Source organism: Mauremys reevesii, linkage group 6 (genome assembly GCF_016161935.1).
Source record: "Mauremys reevesii isolate NIE-2019 linkage group 6, ASM1616193v1, whole genome shotgun sequence".
In the NCBI taxonomy this organism is placed as follows: domain Eukaryota; kingdom Metazoa; phylum Chordata; order Testudines; family Geoemydidae; genus Mauremys; species Mauremys reevesii.
Genome location: NC_052628.1, coordinates 33,895,915 through 33,913,772, shown reverse-complemented (window position 1 = coordinate 33,913,772; position 17,858 = coordinate 33,895,915). Strand labels below are relative to the sequence as shown.

The following is a 17,858-nucleotide window of genomic DNA, read 5'->3' as shown; positions in this document are numbered from 1 at the left end:
ACTTTGTACTCTTCTCCTTGGGTGGGGCGCAGATATCCTGAGCTTGAATTAAATGAATACCTCTCAGGGGGCATATCTGCACTGCTGCTGGAAGTGAGCCTCCCAGCACAGGTGGACAGACTTGCTCTAAGTCAGCTTGAAGCTAGCGTGGTAAAAATAGCAGTGTGGATGCTGCGGCTCGAGTGGAGACGTGGGCTCTCAAGGAACTGAGCTCAGGAGGGTAGTCCAAGTCTCTGCTGGAGATGCAGCATCCACACTGCTATTTTACCCATGCAGGCTTAAGCTTGTCTTCCCAGGCTGAGAGATGTGCTCCTAGTTGCAGTGTAGACATACCCTAGTTAGTGCCATCTGTTCCAAATTCTGCTGTTCTTAGTAGTCCTGCAACAGATTTTCTAATGTCATAGAAAGTGTTAGAGGAGGGGTAGAAGTTATTCAACTGTGTATAATGGAGATTTTTGCCTGCTAGGAGGAGAGTCAGAAAGATAAACTATCCTCATGCTTCTGGTGTATACTGGTGGTGTCCACGAAAGTCAGGAAGAAAGTTCTCTTCCCCATGGTATAGGAGTGCACAGTGGTCTAGGATCGTTATGAACTTGGAGAGGAAGGACATTGTTTTCCTCTGCCAACAGTACAAGCCAAAGCCAGATAGATTGGCTGGACCTGATGGATTATTGGACAGTTGTGGTGTTTGGAGCTTTCTCTGTTGATGTGCTGTATAATTTATCATTTCGGTGACCAGGGAAATCAGCAACCTGTTGCCATGGATGGTGCCTAGGTAGAGGAGTGCCAGGATGGATTCCAAGCTCACAATTTAGTGTTGTAGAATAATCAGCCAGCCACATCAAAGCAGGAAAAGTCTAACACATCAGATTTTTAAGGACTCTGAGTGAGTTTGGGGTTCACACTCCCAGTTGCTGGTGAGTTTCTTTTTCAGCTTCCTGAGCATTTTAATTCTGTTGATTCCTTTACAGAGCCCAGTAGCGTATTCCCAGTCCAGCAGTCCTTCCTGATGTATTCAGAGAATCCATGGTGCGAGCACTATGCTGTCATGGGAATCTTGCAGCTGGTGCCTCCATACATGAGACATGCTGCAAGTTCCTTAGCTCTTGTTATCACTATAAATAATTCATTCATTGGAGAGGAAGGAAGAACCAGGCATCTAATGCCACCACTGGGGCTGCTCAATGGCATAACTGTTTTTTTCTTTGGTTGGTAGCCAGCACTGACACCATGCTGCTTTTAATTAGCTTTTCTTTTGGTGGTTAGTACACAGAGGATTGCATTAACAAATGCAGTAGAGAAGTAGCAGGCCTCCTCTAACTCAGGTGTGGCAGGTTAACCTGAAGAACCAACCAATTTTCCCCAGGGCCGTTGCAACCATTTAGGCAAGCTAGGCGGTCGCCTAGGGCGCTAGCATTTGTGGGGCACCATTTTCTTCGGCAGCGACCACAGTGGCCAGATCTTCAGCTGCTCCAGTCACCGCCGGCATTTAGGCGGAGGGAGCTGGAGCAGGGGAGCGCAGGGAGGGCCGCCTGCAGCAAGTAAGCGGGGGGATGTGGCACGCAGAGGAACTCCCTGCCCCAGCTCACCCCTGCCCCACTTCCTCCCCGAGCACGCCGTAGCCGCTTCACTTCTCCCGCCTCCCAGGCTTGTGGCGCCTATGCTGATTGGCACTGCAAGCCTGGGAGGCGGGAGAAGTGAAGCAGCCACAGCGTGCTCAGGGTGCTCGTGCTCATGCACAGAGCAGGGGTGAGCTGGGGCGGAGGGGGGTGCCTCAGGGTGGGGGGTGGGGAGCTGCCGCAAGGGGGGTGCCTCAGAGTGGGGGTGGGGAAGCTGCTGCAGAGGGGGGCACCTCAGGGCGGGGGGGAGGGCGCAAGGTGGAAGTTTCGCCTAGGGCACGAAACATCCTTGCACCGGACCTGGTTTTCCCTCTGTATGGGTTATGTTTGTGTTGCATGTAGTTATGGCACTGAGAAGTATTGTCATTCTGTTACCTGCGTACTGCATCTTGTAAATGTAGAACAGTCCCCCAGCCTATTGCGTGAGCTGCTGCCATTTTGGGCTTCACTTTAGGTGCAGAATATTAAAGCGAGTGGGTCTCTGTGTTCTCTCTCTATTTATAGTGACTTCATATTTGTTCTTTCTTTCTCTCTCATTTTTCCCTGGTCTGAAATAAGTTAACCGAGATTGAAAAATCCTTCTTTTGATTTTTGCTATTAGAAAACAAAATCTGGCATCTGGAGCTGGGTTTCCTTGGGCAACAGGAGGGCTGAGGAGAATTTTTGTGTGTAATATTTTTGGGCTGTTTATGGAGGTGGGTTGAATGTTGTTTTGCCAAGCTGTGGTTATATTATCTATGGATGGTATCTTTCTTTGAAGGCAGGGGGAGCTTGGTGTGTCTTATGATGGGCTAAAGTGAAATAAATATCAGTTTTACCTTATAATTTTAATGGGCTTTATTGTGTTAAAGCACAGCCCTGTGTTGGAGATAGTGCTGACATGATGCCTTTGGAACTCCTGGAGAGCATCCTACTACAGGGAGTAGCGTGCACTCCCCCTGGACCCAGCTGTCAGAGTCACCCTTTCTCCACTCCTTTTAGCTAGACTGCAGCAACTGTGGGCTCTGGTTTTGTGCAACTTCTCTGTTTCCAGGGGTCAGAGACTGCATATGTGCAAAGAGAGGGTTATGGGGCCCTGTCTCTCCCCATCATACTCTTGGGCACCCATTCAAGGCCACGTACAATCTAGCCTTCAGCTGGAGTCTCCAATTGAGTTTTGGTGAAACTCTTTTTCACAAGAGGACACACATATAGAGGACAATTGACTTCAATGGGACTACTCACTAGAGTCAGGGTTTGCAGGATCTGCTTTGATATCCTCTTCTTCCTTTTGTTTCTCTCACACACATGTATTACAATTAACTCCCTGTGATGGGGTGCACTCACTCCGCACTGGACGGGGAAGGGTTAATTTCTCACTGTGGGCTGAAGAAGCCACGCCCCCACAGCCCTACCAGGCATGCACCAAGTGTAGTGCTACTATAAAAGGGAGTAGCCCAATTCAGTCTGGCCTGACCACCAGAGAGAAAGGATGCACGCCGCAGACTACAGCGCAGGAGCTGCTGAAACCATAGACTGTGAGAACTGGAAGCGCCAAAACCCAGGCAGACGCCCAGGTACCTGAAGATGCCACTCAAAGGTTGGAGCCCCTGGGAACAGCACAACCTGAGGAGACCAGAGATCCCGAAGATGTCTTGAGCAAGACTGAAGGAGTCATGGTAGGAAGGAGCCCGGGGGGGAACTCTAGCCACTAGGCCTTACCACCTTGCAGATCAGGGCAAAACCATCGACTCTGGCAATTAGGCCTTATCACTCTGCGGATCAGGGCAAACCTATTGACTCTGGCCACTAAGCCTCACTGCTCTGCTGACAAGGGCAACTGACTTTATCCCCTGGGACTCATTGTCTTGAGACAGAGGACAGCTTGAAGGCCGGGGAGCACTCACCCTGAACTGAACGGGGATCCTCCACCCCACCACACGCCCCCAAAGTGCTAGCTTATGAGAGCCTGAGAGATGAAGATAGGAGTTTGCAGAGTCAGTCAATGACTAGATTAAGATGCTTGACTCTGTGACTGCAGAGTTGGTGTTTGGAACGAACAGGTTTATGAGCCGAAATGCAGTGAAACGCTGATTAAAGTTGAACAGTCTGTGCATACCAGATAGAATAGCCTTGGGCTTGGTGGATGTAGAGAAGAGGAAGGACAAAATGACTTTAAAAAGGAGGGGTTAGCCAGCAACACCTTTGCACTCTGTATGTAGTATCAGCTCATAATTCTGCTGGTGTTTGAGTGGCAGGGGTCTCCTCATAACCACATAACACAGGGGACAGTGTTGCTATTTGTTTTTTGTAGTTTCTATGGGAGTGAATGGAATTACTAGGGAAAGAGCCCCTGGAGTAAGGCTGCTCAGGGCCTTGTTCTTTGGAAACAGGCAGCAAGAGGTCAAGCTCCCTGTATTCTCTGGCTTCAGACTGCCTTTGCTAACAGCTGAGTGAAATAGGTTCACGGGTAAATGCTAAAGTTAATCTACAGTGCAAGCAATGGTGTGGATCCCAGTCAAAAAAAACCACCAGCCTGGAATATTTACATGCCAAACCTTCACCAGAGTACTGTGCAGAATAAAGAATTAAAAATATACATAGGAAAACAGCGCATGGAGCAGGAGATTTGATTCTCCTGTTGCCTACACTAGTGTAAGTCTGGGGTAACTCCACTGAAGTGCTTCATCCACATCCCTTCTACGCTAGGGAAATTCCCAAACAGCTGATTTAATTGTCTTCCTGCTGTGGTTCAAAGCAGGCCCATTGGGGGCCAGGATCTTGCCCAACACCTTAACCAAGAGGCTTAAGAAGGTTAGTGTAGTGCGTTAAAGCTGTTATCCTGCATGCAGAGCTTGCCTTCCAGGAGCCATTTCATTCAACAAAAGAAGAGCTTTCTCTCTAATCAAAACCTTTTAACATTGTCATCGTTTGGTGTTAGAAACAGATCCATGGGACTTAGGCACAAAAAGGAAGAGACGCCTATGGGCCTCAATGTCCTTGGGGCAGCCAACAGCCAGGCTGCCAACTCGCCTCCCATATTCGCTCAAAATATGGCCATGTTGTAACCATCTTACTTGAAATGTTACCTTAATTCCTGATAACTCTGCAGCTGGTTTCTGCACTAGCAACAGTAAATCTGATATTCCTTGACTCCTTGCTTGTTTGGTGTCCCATAGTTTGGTAGGTTCTAGTGTGCTGCAGCACAAACAGCAGGAAGCTTGCAAACTTTTTCCAGGACTACTTTGCCTGACCCATCCAAAAAATAAAATAAAATAAAATAAAAAATCAGTGTGCTTGAAGCTCTCTGTCTGTAAAACACAGTAATTACACAGAGAATGAAGAAGGGCAGAGATTGTTACTAAATAGATCAATGTATAGAGTGGACCAAGGCCATTACCTAATGCAAGCAAGCTCTTATTCTATGCTAATGTAATGCTGACAGAGCCCTGTCGTCAGCGGGATTGAACTGGGGATCTCCGGAGCTTAGTGCATGAGCCAAAAGCCAACTGGCTGTTAGCTAAGGCTGTAGCAGACCCAATCTCTCTCTCTTTAAGTGGTCTCAGTGCTACTAGATGGGACAGAACACCACACCCAGCAGGTGTGTGGGTTACACCAACACTCTCACGTGTGCTAGAGTGCCCATTATTGGTCTAAGTGTGGATGATTTGATAATACTATATGTACTGGACCGTACAACAACCCTGTTTGACTCTACATTTACATCAAAAATTCCTTTGGGGACTATCAAAACGTCATGAATTCAGCATTTAAGTATGAGCTTGGCAGCACTGTATTCAGACAGGCCAAGAATCATCACACTCACAAATGAGATGACACAGCCATGTTTTGTAAACACACCGAAGGCCACTAAGCTCCCATGAAAAGCAGCAAGTCTGTGAAAACTGAAATGTTTATTCTTCCATTACACTCCAGGGTCACTTATAAAAATAAAATTAAAATTAAATAAATGGATGCTGAGGCTGGAGGATTCCCAAATATAAGGGAGCAAGTCATGGACTAGAGAAAGAGGGGAACAGACGGGGCTTGATCATTGGAGCTGTGCTTTCACTTTTGGTTTTCTGTTTTCACTTATGACATGTGACATCAGGATTTCAGATGTAAAGAGAGACTTTTACACTGGGGAAAACTTAAACAGAGCATTTAACCAAAAACCCAGTGCTCTTGGCGGTACACATTTTCCTTACTCACTTTCCATTTACTGCTGACTATATATTTGTTCTGCCTGCCCTCACCCCATTACATACAGTCTTAATGGATCCATGTGATGCACATAGTAAATACCGTTACTAGAGGATTCAGACACACACACACATCAGCAGAGCTTGGAGGAGACCCGTAGCCCTTCATCTTAAAAACACAGACTTCTACCACTTGAGATATTTGGCTAACAGTTCTTTATCCTCTGTGGGCCAGTCACAACTGGCGTGCGCTCTCTCTCTCTCTGTGTGTCTCACACACACACACACACAAACACACACACACTGTGTGACACTGTGGTAACCAGTAGATGGGTATTATACAATTCCAACTTCATCTTCTGCTTAATCCTCTTATGACGTGCATAACAAGCATGATCTATTGCTCTGACCACATCACCTCCCTCCTTGAATCTAGAGCTGTGAGAATAACTGTTTTTTTCCCCAGTACACTAGGAATTCTGGGGGTGGGGGAAGGGAAATCATTTCGCATCAACCCCAAACCAAATTTTGGGGGAATTTTTGGTGACTCAGAAAGTTGGAAAATTGTTTGTTTTGGGTCGAAAGAAATGTTTAACTCCAATTTAGGACATCTTTTTCCTTTAAAAAAATTAAAGCAAAAGGTTAGATTCACAGGAGGACTTGGGCGCTGTAATGGGGCATCTGCCCCACACTGGCCCATAAGGGGTTAAAGCAACCCTTTGGAGGCTGCACAGGAGGCAGCCAATCAGGAGAGGGCTTATAGGGCATCCAATCAGGACCAGGCTGTGCCGTATAAGAAGGGCTGTTGGGCAGAGCAGCTTCAGTCACTCCCTGAAGCTCAAGGAGGGAGGACCGGATTCCTCGCAGAAGGAAGGAAGATAGCACCTGGGACAGAGCAGTGCTGGGCAGATCAGGGAAGTGGGAGCGAGCTCTCAGCTGCCTACTGATAGACTGAGGCCCTGAGACAAGGGCAGAGAAGGTGCTAGGGCTGCGGGGAAGTGGCCCAGGAAAATAGACTGCGGGGTGATGCAGCACGTGGCTGCCAGCTATAGGGTCTCGGGGCTGGGACCTGAAGTAGTGGTTGGGTCTGAGTCACCCCCCCTTTGCTATCACTTGCTATTGAAGAGGAAGTGGCTGGACAGTGGCTGGCTAGAGGGACAACAGAGTGGGGCACAGCCGGAGAGCTGCATCTGGAAGAGGATGCGGTGATCCTGGGAGTGACATGGGTCCTGGAGCAGAAGTGACGGAGGCAAGATGTCACCAGAGGAAGGCGCACTGGTGAACTAAGCCAATTCCCCAGACAGCCAGCAGGAGGCGCTGCAGTGGTGAGTTGAACACCATCACAGATGCCGTGCACAAAAGGAGGAGGAAGAGGTGCCCCGCTTATACCCTATAGCCCAGTGGTTAGGGTACTCACTTGTGGAATCTGTGCTTTGGAATACAGACCTCTCCCCTTCTGAGGCAAGTGCCCTAACCCCCAGGCTATTGGCTATTCTGGAACAGGGCTCTCTCAATCTCTGCTGTTAAAGCTGTTTCACTTTGCATAAATTACTTACACACTCCTTGGACCAGAGACGGAGAGGGAGAGGGAGAATAACTTGATAGCCTCGATGGTCAGGGCACGCACATGGGTTCCAGTCCCTGGTCCATTGGAACAATTCCTCAGGAGAGATTGAGAGACACCTCCCCTCCCCCCATGCACTCCAAAACAGCCAGTAGCCTGGTGCTTAGGGCACTCGCCTCTCAGGGGTAGGTTCGAGTCCTTACTCCAGAGTGGGGATTCCAGCCTGGGTCGCCTGTGTCCCTGGTGAGTGCCCTAACTGCTGAACTATAGACTATAAGGGGTCTGTCTACTCCTCTTGGTTTTATCAATGACACCTAAATTGCTTTGTGAATCTAATACCAACCCCCCCCCCAACTAAAACTATTAATCAAAACTGACAGAATTTGCAAAATGTCTCAGTTGACACCAATCTGAATTTTTCAGAGAAAAAACGTTTGGGAGGAAAAATTTTATCCCACTCAAATTCAAGCATCTTCAAAGTCCTCAATCTTTCCCCAATCTATATTTCCACTTTGTTTTCTCTCCAGAGCTTTCTGTTCCCTTCCTCTCTTTATTCCACTCTTGGCCTTCACTGTTCCTACCTTCCTTGCTAAAAATCTTTATTCTTGCCTATTAAGTATTTTCTCTTTCTTCAAATCTAGGAACAAGAACATAGGCCATCCTTACAGGATGGGGGACTCTATCCTGGGAAGCAGTGACTCTGAAAAAGACTAGGTGGTCATGGTGGATAATCAGCTAAACATGAGCTTCCATTGGGATGCTCTGGCCAAAAAAGCTAATATGATCCTGGGATGCATAAACCAGGGAATCCTGAGTAGGATTAGAGCAGTTATTTTACCTCTATGTTTGGCACTAGTGCAACTGCTGATTGAATGCTATGTCCAGTTCTGGTGTCCATGATCCAAGAAGGATGTTGATAAATAGGAGAGGGTTCAGAGAAGAGCTATGAGAATGATTAAAGGATTAGAAAATACGCAGTATAGTGATAGACTGAAAGAGCTCCATCTATTTAGCTTAACAAAGAGAAGGTTAAGGGGTGACTTGATTACAGTCTATAAGTATCTACATGGGGAGCAAATATTTAATAATGGGCTCTTCAATCTAGCATAGAAAGGTACAACAGGATCCAATGGCTGGAAGTTGAAGATAGACAAATTCAGACTGGTGGTAAGATGTAAATTTTTAACAGTGAAAGTAATTAACCATTACAATTTACCAAGGGTTGTGGTGGATTCTCCATCACTGACCATATTTAAATGAAGATTGAAAGTTTTTCTACAAGTTATGCTCTAGGACAGGGGTGGGCAAACTACGGCCTGGGTGCCACATCTGGCCCTCCAGACTTTTTAATCTGGCCCTCAAGCTCCTGCTGGGGAGTAGGGTCCAGGGCTTGCCCCGCTCAGTGTGGCTTCCAGAAGCAGTGGCATGTCCCCCCTCCGGCTCCTTCGCGTAGGGGCAGCCAAGGGCTCCGCACGCTGCCCCCACAGCTCCCATTGGCCGGGAACCATAGCCAATGGGAGCTGCAGGGGCGCCTGCGGACAAGGCAGCGTGCAGAACTGCTTGGTTCTGCCTCTGCCTAGAGCTGGAGAGGGGACATGCTGCTGCTTCTGGGAGCTGCTTCAGGTAAGCGCTGCCCAGAGCTTGCACCCCTGACCCCCTCCTACACCCCACCCCCCTGCCCCATCCCTGATCTCCCTCCCGCTTTCAAAACCCTTCGGTCCCAGCTCGGTGCACCCCCCTGCACCTCCAACCCCTCACCCCCACCTCAGTGCCTGCACCCCCAGCTGGAGCCCTCCCCCACCCCCCCACATCCCAACCACCAATTTTGTGAGTATTCATGGCCCGCCATACAATTTCTATACCCAGATGTGACCCTCGGGCCAAAAAGTTTGCCCACCTCTGCTCTAGGAATTATTTTGTGGAAGTTCTATGGCCTGTGTTATCTAGTCTGACCTCCTGTATCATTATTGGTTCCTTCTGGTCTTGGAATCTATGAAACCTTAAAACCCACCTCTTTTGTCAGTCTTTCCCAGGGAAGGAATCTTGCACTGTTTATAAAAGTATGGTGCTATCTAGGTCACCTCAAATAACAATAAATAATGAATATGTATTCTGTGCACCTGAAACTGTTCCAAACATCTCTCAGTCTGGGACCCACATTGAGAAATATTTGTAATGGAATGCACCCAAGTGTTTTTCCACTTCACATCAGGGATCTTCTCACAAACTTACAAAGATGTGCACATTTCCTGTGGCAAGTTTTGTGAGTGGTCAAGGAGAGCACAGGGCACTTAGGGTTTCAGTAGGGAGGGTCACTTCCTGCTCAAAATATCGGTATCAAAGAGGACAAAATAGGTGACGATATGACTATAAATTGAGAGACTCTGGTTCCCTGCCGGTGGGGGTATTTTGTGAATCATAGTTTTTATTCTTTGAATACAGAGCTTCTCTGAGCTGATTAAGTGTAATTAACTCTGTAGTCTAGAATCCTTACAGATTCCTGTTGCTCTGATCCCCGTGGCACTTGTTTTACCTCTCCTGCCTTTTGGAACACTGAGGAATTTATGAATGAGGCCCAATTACAGAAAATTGTGGGTTTGTAATCAGCATTCTCTCTCATGCCGCAATGGTTCTTTTCTCACACACACACCCTCAACCCCACCTCTGGCCCAAAAATACACACAAAGTTGTTCTTCAGACTTGACCATTTTTACCAGCATGCCTACTGCAGTTGTGTAACCAATTAAAGGGAAGTTAATGGCAGCATGGCTGACTCCGGTGGCCTTTGAACCGGCTCTAGATGTTAGAGAGAAAGGGAAACTCTCTGATTATTTAGGGTTGTTTTTATGACAGAATAATTGGTATTGTGTGTGTGAAACAGAGACTCCTGGGCAATGTTTATGCTGACTTCAGAAGCAAGGTAAACTGAGAGGCTGAAAAAGGCCCTGGTCATGGGCTCCCTGGTTTGGGGGGAAGTGTCAATGTTAATTTCAGCTTTGAAAAAGTAAGCCTGTAGTCCTTTACATTGTGAATGTATCTTTGAAAATGTAAAACAATCACTGCAGCCCTGGAACCTTAACATTCTTACCTTCACTCTAATGTTTCTCAGGGGATTCCCTGCCCTGCAAAAGGGATATTGCTATATTCCTGTTTAAAAATCCACCCACCCACACTTCTTGCAGGATTGGTGGAATTTTTCAGGCTGCAGGACCAAAAGTTTGAAAGTTTGTTATGATGACCTTTTAAAAAAAATCCTTAGTTTTTCACAAACCACCTCTTCCAACCATACGGGGCAGTCTTTAAGGCCTGGAAATCCCCTCCATCCTCATTGGGGGAGGGTGGACTTCTGCCACGGGCACTATGGCTGCTGTGTGTTTCAGTTCTCAGCTGCCTCTATGCATCAGAACAGGCTCATTTTTAAAAGTGTTCGTTTGTCCCTATTTATTTAAGACCTTCCCCTGCAGACAATAACCTGTATGTGGCTCATAGCTCATGGATAATGTGACAACAATGTTAAGGAGCTCTAGCATATAAAGAATTACTGGGTTCCAGTCTACCACATTGCTGGTCTGGACAGGTGAGACTGCACGCTGCCTTGCTGATGACTTGTGGTTTTCTAGCACTCTGAAGCTGAGGAGGTTGTTTTTGTTCAGAAGGGGAAAATATCCCCCTCTCTAGCAGTCATTAAATGCTATGTTAGGGCATGCCTATATGGGGAAGCTCTTGCAAAATAAGCAAGTGTGTGAATTTAAAGCATTATAGCTATTCCATGCTAACTCCCCATGTGAACGCTTTTATTCCACATTAAGAGTGTCCACACTAAGGGGAAGTAGTGCAGAGCAGATATTGAGGAATAACTATTTCTCCATGTAGACAAGCCCTTAGATATTCCACAGATGATCCCTCCCCAGATTGTCCAGCCCACGTCCAGATATGACAAAGAAGCTCATGGGCAAATTGCTGGAGTTTTGTGTTCCCTAGTATTTTAACATGCCCATATACTTAGGCTTTCCTTGGCTGACAGCACGCTGTCTTGGAGGACTATATTAATCTGCCATTCCCTGTTATCCAAAATCATCCACGGCAGTCATGAGGGAGAGAGAGGGACACCCCCTCCAAAGGTTGTTGCAGGTAGTCACCCTTCTGCCCCAGACAGATTAGGTTTCTTAGCTTGGCAGATCAGCCAACTTCAGATTGGCCTGAGAGACAGTCAATCTTCTGGAGCCTGTGCAAGGATGTTGCCTTAGCTCTGTGGCAGTTGAAGTGACCTTGGCTGGAGTGGACTGGCCTGAGAACTGGGGGTAGTGGTGTGTGCATGGTGGGGAGCTTTACCCCTAGGTAGCTCAGTAACTGCCTGCCATTGAGCTGGAGGGTAAGTGGCGTAAAGGGAAGTGAACTGACTCTTCTCTCATGCACAGCTAGCATCTGTCACCTTGCACAGATTACACAGCTCAGAAGGCTGCAGATACTCGCAGATAGACAAGGCCCTCCGGGATTTAGGGGATTATTAGCATTATTGAGAGTACTTTCATTCGCCTAGAGAGAATATACCCTTTAGACTACATCACTCAGTGTGAGTCACCGTATTAAATAACATATGTTTCCTATATTCAGCATATGACTTCATACATTGCACACGTATGCAGAAATGTATTCAACATAAACAACACTGGCTAGTTTTGTTCACAATATAAGCACAGAAATACAAACCTAGGTGTGTTGCAAATTGAATGTAAATAAGTCAATGGATTTAATGTGATTGGATTTCTATTTTTAACACCTCCAGTTCCTAGACTTTTGGTATTAAGTCAAGTAAACTATGTACATGTTGCATGCATTTTACATGCAGTACAGATGTAATATATTGGAACATTTATTTGACATGGGGATGGTTTCAGAGGTTGCTAGCTGTATTTGCTAGGATAAAACAAATAGAAACAGGGACTCTGATCCTATGAACTTGATGTTATATATGTGCTTAAATTTTAGTCACCTGAGTATTTTCACTGAAGCTGGTGGAATTACTTGGGTGCTTAGAGCTAAATACATGCCTAAGTGAGGACTTGGCTGCTAAATTTATATTGTTGTAATGATTAAGGAAAGAACAGGGATACATAACCAACAAATGCAATCTGACACTACGGGCTTCTTTTATTAAAGTGAAACGCTGATTGACTTAAATGGAAGCAGGAGCAGGCCCTAGCCCTGCTAAGCTCATGCAAACAAAAGAAATTAAGAAAGCTCCTTATTAGGTGTGTTTATGATGATCATGGATCATACGAGTCTTTTGGGCATAGGGCCTCTGAGGTAAAGTGGTGTTGTGTACAGGGATTTCTACTGTTAGCTGTTCTAATGAATGTTACTGTAGTTAGTGTGGTAGACAGTAAGGGAGTTTCCCCTTTGGATTGGCTTAATACAAAGAAAATGCTTAGAACATGTGTCATGATTTAAACATAAGAACATAAGAATGGCCGTACCGGATCAGACCAAAGGTCCATCTAGCCCAATATCTGTCTACCGACAGTGGCCAATGCCAGGTGCCCCAGAGGGAGTGAACCTAACAGGCAATGATCAAGTGATCTCTCTCCTGCCATCCATCTCCATCCTCTGCCAAACAGAGGCTAGGGACACCATTCCTTACCTATCCTGGCTAATAGCCATTTGTGGACTTAACCACCATGAATTTATCCAGTTCCCTTTTCAACATTGTTATAGTCCTAGCCTTCACAACCTCCTCAGGTAAGGAGTTCCACAAGTTGACTGTGCGCTGCGTGAAGAAGAACTTCCTTTTATTTGTTTAAAACCTGCTGCCTATTAATTTCATTTGGTGACCCCTAGTTCTTGTATTATGGGAATAAGTAAATAACTTTTCCTTATCCACTTTCTCAACATCACTCATGATTTTATATACCTCTATCATATCCCCCCTTTGTCTCCTCTTTTCCAAGCTGAAGAGTCCTAGCCTCTTTAATCTTTCCTCGTATGGGACCCTCTCCAAACCCCTAATCATTTTAGTTGCCCTTATGTTCATAATGATAATTGGACATGGAGAGCCCTGTGCAACTGGGGGTCTTGTTGATTAATGGTGCAAAATTATTCTCCCTTGCTATGTCATTAGAGTTTGGTGTAACCCAGATAATAAATATCCCCTGTCTGTGTGTTCCATTCTATGCATCCGAAGAAGTTAGCTGTAGTTCACGAAAGCTCATGCTTAAATAAATTTGTTAGTCTTTAAGGTGCCACAAGTACTCCTGTTTTGTTTTGTTTTTTTGCGGATACAGACTAACACGGCTGCTACTCTGAAACCAGATACCTTGGTAAGTTAATTTATCTTGTCTTGGCATCATGTGACATTCCAGTTGGATAATAGTGATTTGGAGTAAATTCTTTTTGGGAATGGCTAGTATATAAGGTCTTGATCCTGCAAGGTGTTGAGCACATTCTGGTCCTGATCCAGCAAAGCACTTAGGCATGTGCTTAATTTTAAGCATATGAGTAGTCCCAATGACCCTGATTTCCCTCCTTCCCCCTCCCACCTTCCCCGTTTAACTTTTTACAAAATGATTTGTTGGTGAAAAAAAGACTGCCCTTAATTATAGCTGTGCAACATCACTGGCTTCAATGGGAGTTCCGCCTGAATAGAGATGGATGTGGCCCTTGCTAATTGCAGCTTATTGGCCTTTTCCTGAGAGGTGATGAGGGCCATCAACTCACATTGAATTTGAGTAGTAGGTCCTGAATTGTTTAAAACAAAATAATATGTAAAGTGAGTGAGTTTGCATAGGTTTAATGGAGTGCAGAATTTTGCCCATAAATTGCATTATACGTTTTTGTCTGTATGTTTATTTTTTACATTTGACTTAGCTGGGATAATGAACCTGGATTAGTTTGCTTGTTCCACTTTTATTTCCAGATAATTTCACTTTTTGCTTCTAACACAATAACACCAGGTTGGAAGGGGTTGCAACACTGTAGGGGAACGTTTAAATAAAAAAAATAGTTTAACTGATATGTAAATAACTTACTATTTCTGTTACTTTACTGCAAGACATTGAGAACAGCAGCTCCAAAGGAAGATCCTGATTTTAGAAATCACTGTATTCAAGAAAGCGCTTAAACACATGCTTTTATGGACTTTTGAGGGACTTCAGAACGTGACTTCAGGGCCTGTGGTACTAGGAGTGTCATTCTGCCTCATGATCTCAGGGTTATGTTTACAAATTTACTTAGATGTGTAATTAATAGACTGTAGTCATTAGCTGCTACACCTTCCTTTATCTCTAGGCCTCAAGGTTTGAAGTAGTTCTAAATTGTATTTTTTGCCAATGAACATAAGAATGTAGGAATTGTCATCCCAGAACTGTACTCCCTAGCTAGTCCTGCATCCTGTTTCTGACAGCAGCCAGTACCAGATAATTCAGAAGAAGGTGCAAGAAACCCCATAGCAGATAATTGTTGAATAATCTATGCATGGGGATACTTCCTTCCCAAAACGATCCACGCCCCTATGCCCTGCAGCATGAGGGTTTATCTTTCTAGTTTGTTTATTTTTATGCTATACAGCAGAGGTTCTCAAACTGTGGTCCATGGGCCACCAGTGGTCCATGAGCTCCATTCAGATGGTCCACGGATAGTTCTCTCTAAGGTGCACACCTGGGCGGCCGCACACAAGAGAATGAAGGGCCATCCACCTAATTAGTGGCACCACTAATTAGGTGCCTGGACTCTGGAGAAGATGCACATGTAAGGTGAGGTGGTGGCGTTGGCGGGAATAGGGGGTAGATGGGAGGGGGCAGTGGGGTGAGAAGAGGGGATGGGGGAAATTTGGGACGTGCAGGGCTGCAGTGGCCAGAGAAAGAGACGACTTTCCCCAGCTCCAGGGTTGTGGCTGCTGGGGAGAGATCCCTCTCCTTCCCAGCCCCATCTCTGTGACTGCGGTGGTGGGGGAGAGACCCCCCCTCTTTCCCAGCCTCAGCATGGGGGCTGCCACGGCAGGGGAGAGAGGGAGAGATCCCCCCCCCCACCTTCATGGCCCCAGCTCATTAGAAAGGTAAGACTAGTGATATTAAAATATGAGTTATGTGCTTTTATTTGTATAACCAAAAAGTTAATAATTAAGGTTTTTTTATGTAGTGCTTTTATCCAAAGCACTTTACAATAGTTAGCTACTGGTACAAACAACATTTGGAAAGATCATTAAGTGGTCCACTGAGACCCTCAGCAATTTTCAAGTGGTCCGCGAAAAAAAAGTTAGAGAACCACTGCTATACAGTGTAACTCTGGCTGTTCTCCTTGGTTAGAGAAGTGCCTAATCCTTTTTCGAATCCTACTAAGTTCTTGGCTTCCATGATAAGTGTGGCAATGAGTTCCACAGGTTATTTAAGTGTCATGTAAACAGAAATTTCCTTTTAAATTTGTAGCCTTTCAATAGAAGTGAATGTTCCCTTGTGTTAAGAGAGAGTAAACAGCACCTGATTTACCTTTTACCATTAATTATTTTGTATGCTATATCTTTATTGAGATAGGGACCAGAGCACCACTGATTTCTAATATGGCATTTTTATCAAGTGTTGTTTGTCCAATGCCTTATATCATCAAAGATTTAGTTTACTTCTTTGATCACCACTGCATATCTGATAAGTAACTTCTGGTTGAGCTACAGGGCCGGCTCTATGCACCAGCCCAGCAAGCAGGTGCTTGGGGCGGCCAATGGTGAGAGGCAGCACGTCCGGGTCTTCGGCAGCAATTCGGCGGTGGGTCCCTCGGTCCCTTTCGGAGCGAAGGACCAGCTGCCGAATTCTGAAGCGGTGGCGGCAGAGCTGCAGATCACGATCGCGGCTTTTTTTTTTTTTTTTCTTTCTTTTTGCCGCTTGGGGTGGCAAAAACCCTGGAGCCGGACCTGCCCCTGAGCTAGACTATGTGAGATCGATGCAGGAATCACTTTATGAAATTCTGTGGCTTGTATTATGCAGAAGGTCAGAGTAGATGATCATAATGATCCCTTGTGGTCTTAAAAATCTATTAATTTTAATGACAGATTGCACATAATTATTAGCAGCTCAATCATTTCATTCTTAAACTCCTTGAACTTCTGGAGGAATACCGGCTGATCCTGGTGACTTTTTCTTTAATTTATCAGTTTGTTCTGACCCTTTTTATTATAACATTTCAATCTTTGACAGTATCACATCTTTATTACTTGAAAAGAGTAGGTCTGGGATAGGTAAGACACCTCTATGGTGGAGTCTTAAGAATTCTCAGTTTTGACTTCAAGGTCTTTGGCTGACTTCCTAACTTTTTTTGAATCTCCTTTCTGAAGTTTAGTGCCTCTGTGCTAGTTTTTGGTCTGATCCCTTCGCTGATGAATTTTTAATTATATTATGGTCACTATTACTTTGTGGCTCAGATATAGCTACTGTCTGAATGAGTCCCCCATGTGTTAATTAGAGCTATGAAATTTTATCGTGATGAGCAAGACAAAGTATGCCTCATTAAAATAAAAATGGTATCATATGCTTGGATTTTAGTGGAAAGTTGTAAGCACATTTAAATATGTGTAACTGCTTATTTTCAGGTCTATTTTCTAACCTAGCCCCTGTCTTCTGCTCATACACATTCACTCACTCATAGAAACCCATTCCTGCCTTACAAGCTGTGTAACCCATTAAAGTCAATGGTGTTTCACAATGTACCTCAGAGTGGGATTAGGCCCTAAATATCTGGAAACATAAGCTAAACTTTCCTGTCTGTACCAATTTCAAAACAGTCCTCTCCGTTGATGTTAGAGGAGATGCTGAGTTGTTTCTTTTACTGCGATACTACGAGCCAAGTGGGATGAGGTGAGAAACAGGAGCAACCATTTAAAAATAGATAAATTTGGGGGGTGGGAATGGGAGAAAGCCTAAAGAGACAGAAGAAGAAAGCAAACAAAACACCTTTCTGTTATAGGTGTATACAGCTTTCCTGGGTCAGGGTCCTGACGTGAGAATGGTAAAACTAAATCTTGTATATGAAAAGGGCTCAAAATATTATACATCTGTGAATGCACTTGAAAGACATGACTAGACATGATCGGAAGAGATGCTGTTAAGCCCAGCAACTCTTTCTGTGCCTGAACCACCATAATCTGTTTGTTCATCTGATAATGGGAGAGGCTAGGTTGTCAAGAGAAAAGAGAGATTTTGCATACAAGTCTCAGCATGAAACTTGACAGCATTTTGTAAACTCAGCGCCACACAACTTAGTCCTGGCTTTCATTAGATGAAATATTTTAAAGTTTGCAGAAAAAGTCACAGCTTGTCCAGTAAAAGCTTTCTGCTTGTCTGCATGCAGGCTCTTTCCTTCTACAGAGAAAAAGGATGATCTGATGGTTCAGACACTGGACTGAGAGTCAGGAAATCTGGGTTTAGTACCCTTCTCTTCCTCTGTGGCCTTCAGCAAGTCACTTAATCAAAAGCCCATTGAAGTCATTGGAAAGACTCCGTTGACTTTGTG

The 17,858-nt window shown here is 45.2% G+C and overlaps 1 long non-coding RNA gene across 2 annotated transcripts in view; it reads left to right on the top strand.

The window, feature by feature from the left end:
* The first annotated feature begins 13,642 nt into the window (after nucleotides 1-13,642).
* Nucleotides 13,643-17,858, top strand: part of LOC120407792 — a 63,619-nt gene continuing 59,403 nt past the window's right edge. For both annotated transcript variants that reach the window (XR_005600256.1, XR_005600255.1), the window contains exon 1: nucleotides 13,643-13,681. This is a non-coding gene — a long non-coding RNA (uncharacterized LOC120407792). The remainder of the gene's footprint in view (nucleotides 13,682-17,858) is intronic.